The sequence below is a fragment of the Musca domestica genome, unplaced genomic scaffold (genome assembly GCF_030504385.1).
Source record: "Musca domestica strain aabys unplaced genomic scaffold, Musca_domestica.polishedcontigs.V.1.1 1272, whole genome shotgun sequence".
In the NCBI taxonomy this organism is placed as follows: domain Eukaryota; kingdom Metazoa; phylum Arthropoda; class Insecta; order Diptera; family Muscidae; genus Musca; species Musca domestica.
In genome coordinates this window covers 20,394-26,006 of record NW_026712168.1, presented here as the reverse complement: position 1 = coordinate 26,006, position 5,613 = coordinate 20,394, and the positions used below count along the sequence as shown (strand labels likewise).

At 38.7% G+C, this 5,613-nt stretch overlaps 1 long non-coding RNA gene across 1 annotated transcript; it reads right to left on the bottom strand.

The window, feature by feature from the left end:
- Nucleotides 1-4,606: 4,606 nt before the first annotated feature.
- On the bottom strand, nt 4,607-5,389 carry LOC131800722 (uncharacterized). Its single transcript, XR_009341507.1, has 3 exons — nt 5,267-5,389; nt 4,891-5,188; nt 4,607-4,820 (listed from the first exon to the last, which is right to left on the bottom strand). It is a non-coding gene; the product is annotated as an uncharacterized LOC131800722 (long non-coding RNA).
- Nucleotides 5,390-5,613: the final 224 nt, after the last annotated feature.

Sequence of the window (5,613 nt, the reverse complement as noted above, 5' to 3'; positions counted from 1 at the left end):
CCTACAAATATCAAAATATTCGACACAATTTTGGACCGATTCTACCATCGTCTTAGCTTGGTTAAAAAAGCCTCCTTGTCATTGGAGCACATTTGTTGGAAATAGAGTCTCGGAAATTGCTGATAATGTAGGACAAGAAAATTGAAGACATGTTGATTCGGAAAATAACCCAGCTGATATTGCGAGCCGTGGATGTTCGCCTGCAGAGCTAAAGACTAGTGATCTCTGGTGGCAGGGACCTCAATGGCTCAGAATGCCAAAAGACCGTTGGCCATCGTATGAAATCCCAAATGACACAAATTCGGAAGCCAAAACGGCAAAAGTCATGACCCTTTTCGCGGAAAAGGAAGACCCTTTAAAAAATTTCTTCTCTTTATCTAAAATTTATCGATCATTCGCATATGCCCTAAGACTCTGGAAAAATACTGGAACAAATAGGCAACACCTTCGCACCTCATCAAAAGACCTTACTTCAGAGGAAATCCAAGATGGAAAACGATCTTGCATAATTCGTACCCAGAAATTCGTATATGCAGACGAATACAACTCACTTATGAAAAAGACTCAAATTTCTCCTTCAAGTCCTCTCTTGACACTCAACCCGTTTATAGACTCAAAGGGTATTATTAGAGCAAATGGCCGATTGGTACAATCGCCAGCCCTTACCTATATCGAACGTCAGCCAATAATATTACCACATGGCGCAAAACTTAGCAAATTATTAGTCGAATTCACTCATAAGGTTACTTTACACGGGGGTAATCAACTAATGACCCGAGTATTAAGGTCCGAATTCTGGATATTTGGACTCAAGTCGCTTATCAAACAAACCATACGAAAATGTCGAATCTGCTTAATTCACAAAAAACAAACCCAAACTCAAATAATGGCTTCGCTACCCGAACGCACTTTTCTTTCTCGACACTTTACAAACATAGGGGTAGATTTTGCAGGACCCTTTAACATTAAAAGTTATTCAGGAAGAGCCTGCTTTTTTACAAAAGGCTACGTGTGCCTGTTTGTTTGTTTCGCCACTAAGGCTATACATTTAGAACCCACAAGCGATTTGTCGACATATGCCTTTCTTGCCGCTTTTTGTAGGTTTATTAGTCGGCGAGGTTGTCCGTCTTGTATATTTTCGGACAACGGAACTAACTTTGTAGGAGCGGTTGATCTACTAAAGCGAGATAGATTAGCTTTCATGAAAAGTATTCAAAGTAGCACAATTCAAAATAATTTCACTCAAAATCTTACTTGGAAATTTATTCCTCCTGGTGCTCCGCACATGGGCGGCTTGTGGGAAGCTGGCGTCAAATCATTTAAAATTCATTTGAGAAAAAGTATCCCACAAATGAATTTTACCTTTGAAGAATTTGCCACAATTTTATCAAGAATTGAAGGCTGTCTCAACTCACGACCCTTAAGTCCTGCTAGCGACGACCCAAGCGACCTTTCCCCTTTGACACCTGGTCATTTCTTAATAGGAACACCTATTCTTACCCCAGCTGAACCAGACATTTCAGATACAGATTTAAGCTTAGTCAATCGTTGGAAAAGACTCAAAGTTATTTCGCAATATTTTTGTAACAGATGGAAGTTAGAATATCTTCACGAACTTCACAGAAGAACTAAATGGAAATATGAAAAAGAGAATATCAAAGAAGGAGATTTAGTTGTCGTAAAGGATGATAGATTGGCTCCGCATGAATGGAAGTTAGGTCGTATCGAAAAAACCTATCCAGGTGGTGACCAAAATACAAGGGTAGTAGACATACGGACATCAAGTGGCAACATTAGCAGACCCATTACAAAAATTGTCAAATTGTTTTCAGACTGACTAGTCGGATTCTCACTCAAAAAAGAAGTTAGTACTCGCCTTAATTTCTTTTCAGATATGGCCGCTTACTTGCCCAACCAGGACTGCCGTCTGGACGTTCGCAACCGTAGCCCAGACTCACCTGCCCGTCCCACAGCAAGAAGCGCCAATCGACCCATACGGCCAATCCATCGTCCCAGTTCCACATCCCCTGAAAGGCGACAGAGAAGCAGATCTGATGTAAGACCCCGGCCACGTCATGAGAGACCAAGTTATTGGCAATATTCGTGTGGGCTCTGCCAAGATGACCATGCCCTCAGTGCCTGTGAACGGTTCCGCAGACAGACGCCCTTCCAGCGGTATGAGACAGTGGAGCGTCGGGGGTATTGCCGAAATTGCCTGGCGAGAAGTCATTTGGCCCCTTACTGCCCGTCTTTAACTGGTTGCCGGAGATGCAACGACCGGCACCATACACTTTTGCACGGGGCGTCTCAATTGGACGAGGTATCCCTCAACATAGAAGCCGTCACCGCCCCAGCCTTCGCATGGGATTTGGTTTTTGTACCAACAGCGATGGTACGCATAACGACCGAGGGCATGGAGGGTTTTAGTATGCTGCGAGCCATTATTAGCCAATCGGCGACGATGTCTAAGATTTCGTATGCCGCGTTCCGTCGCCTGGGTCTGCAGTCGCGAGAGTACAAAGGGGAGCGATTCACCACTTCACCGTTTCGCCCCGCCGCACAAACAGTACTTGGAGTCTGAAGGTAAATGCAGTAATTATCGAAGATCTCCCAAGACGCATTTACTCGGACCCAATACTAGAAGACCCCACGAGATGCTTTACAAATTACGCCCTTGCTGACCCTGATCCCCGAGGAAATAGTCCGATCGATGTGGAACTGGGAGCGGACACGTACTCCGCCATAAGGAAAGATGGGTGTACAGCAGCTGGAATTGGAGATGTCCTGGCCTACAACACACAACTGGGCTACGTGTTTGCTGGGCCAATCAAGAACATGCCGAGGAACTGAAAACCGAGGATCCTTATGGTATATTACAAATGAATACTTACACTTGTCATTCGGGGCCCAGAAAATGTTCATAAAATTGCTATAATTTTGCCCAACACTGTTGGTTGGGTATTTACCGGCGGCCGCATAAATGGCATCATAACAAAATGATGTAAATAATGTAAATACATACACATACACACATACATTTATGCAGCCACCGGTAAATTCCAATGCTGAATTCTAATAACTAAGAATCGTCAACAGCCAAAACAGGTTTGATGTGACGATGCAAATGGGACAATAATTAGTTCTCATCGAATTCTAAGCGCGAACGCAAGTTTCCCCCCGAGTGACAAGTGGAAGTGTCAATACAAAAACACAAAATAACAAGACTAATAACATAACTTTTACAAAAAATAGAAACATAAAACAGTGAATTTACAACATAAAGAGCCAAACACAAAACAAGAATATACAACAAGAAGGTGAAATTGTACAAAGAAATTATTGAATTGCAAAACTTACAAACTAATTAATTTAAGAATACATTAATTTGAAACCTGTGAATTTAAATTTAGAAACTAGTGAGTTAAAACTTAAAGTATACAAAAATAAACAAACTAAATAAAACTTATGAACTATTTAAAACTTAAAATAAATTATAAAAACCTAAAATCTAATGTTACAACTAAATAAAAGACTGAACTAAAACTGAAACTAAAAATATATCTTATAACTTAAACAGGCAAAAAATGTAAACCTAAAAACAGTGGGGTACCGTTGTATGGGGGCTATACGAAGACGTGGACCTACACAGACAATTTTCTGTCATAGGCTTTAGTATTCATTACGAACTTCAAATTCTAAATTTAAAATAGTTCCGGTGAATAATGTCTCTAAAATCATCAAAGCACCCAATATTGGGATCTACCGTTATATGGGGGCTATACGAAGACGTGGACCTACATGGCTCACTTTCTGTCTTGGGATGTAGTATCCATGACGAAATTCAAATACCAAAGTTGAAACAATTCCGGTAAATAATGTCGCTAAATAATCGAAATACCGAATATCGGGAGGTATCGTTTTATGGGTGCTATACGAAGACATGGACCTACATGGCCCATTTTCTGTTTTATGCTTGTAGTATCTATTACGAACTTCAGATACCAAAATTAAAACAATTCCGGTGGATATTGTCGCTAAAATCATCAAAATACCGAATATCGGAGCGTACCGTTATATGGGAGCAATACGAAGACGTGGACCTACACGCCCATTTTCAACCATTTTACAAACGGAATGATAAACTTAATTTACCCTGCATACTATGGTGGAGGGTATAAAACATTGCTTTGCAGAAATGCAACATTGCCGCTCAAAGCAGCGAAAAATTAAACTTATTTTTAAGAAGTATGAAAATTTTTGAAACAGTTTTTTTTTTTTTTTTTTTTTTTTTGCTTTTTGTGTATAACCCTTGCAGTTCTTTTCTCAATCCTAAACCGGCAAGTGCCCATCCTTTCTCAGCATTTATTCGCCGATACAAGAGTCATGCGTTACACATAGCAATATCTAATAGAATCGTCAAGGCCATTTCGCTGTCTTCGCATTTCCCAAGTATATCTTCTAGATCTTCAGTGGTTAATTTACTGCTCATTTTCATCTAAAAATAGTGAGTTTATTTACTTTACTTACTTACTTTAAAAATATTGGGAAAAATACATCGCATAACGCAATGTTGCATAATACAACAAAAACACAAATCATTCCAAAACTAAAAAAGGAACTGATTATCCAAGAAAACGTTAACCGATTATTGAATTTTATTCGACGTTGGATATCCCGTTTGGACGTTCTCAATCGAATGTTGCTGTTAATATCCTTATCGTAATGCGTAACATTGTCTTATCCACACTTAAATGAGACTATGTTCTATGCACGTAGATTCTCTCACTTTGGTTTTCTCCTTGAATAGTAGTTTTAATGCTCTGGTAAAATGAGGTAAAATGCTAATTCAACTACTTTCTCATTTCATTCAATATTACAATGACAATGTACCTAAGAAATCCAGATAGTAATGTGAAGAGTACCCAGATCCAATTTGCAAAATTTTGAAATCTTCTCCAAGATTTAGTAGTCAGTAACAGTTTTTCATACTCCATAGTTTTAATTAATTCTGCTGTTTTCATGATAGCAAATATACTTGCATAAAAAACACTGCAACTTGGCCATTCTTCTGCTTCTTCCGCTGTTTCCCTCTATGTGAGAATACACGTTGAAAATTGTATATTCATTACAAGCTTCAGCAGATTACAGACGTTGGTTGTAGTGTCGGGGAGTCGAACGGCAGAGATGCCTTGTATGAAATGAATGATATGAAATTTTATGAGAAAATCATTTATCCTCGAAAATAATTTTCAAACATTGAAAATACCTTAAATCTGCAAGTTGTGTGGGGGATACGGGTAGAAGATTTTACTATACTAAAGTAAAAAAGCAACAAAAATAAACTATAACACGATATGAAAACTGGACTTTACCTAAGTTGCTAACTATCGGTAACATCTATTTTTTCCCAAAACCACAGGATGACTCCGAACAACGTAATTTCCCATTTTATACATTTTTAAAATGTGCGATAGAAAAAAACTGCAACCCATTTAAAAACAAAATTAATTTGTTTGATGATAGTTTGGCTGAATGCCAATAAAAAATTTTTCTCTTTTTTGAATCTTTTTTCTCTTTTTTTCGATTGTCATCGACAATGATTTTCAGGGATCT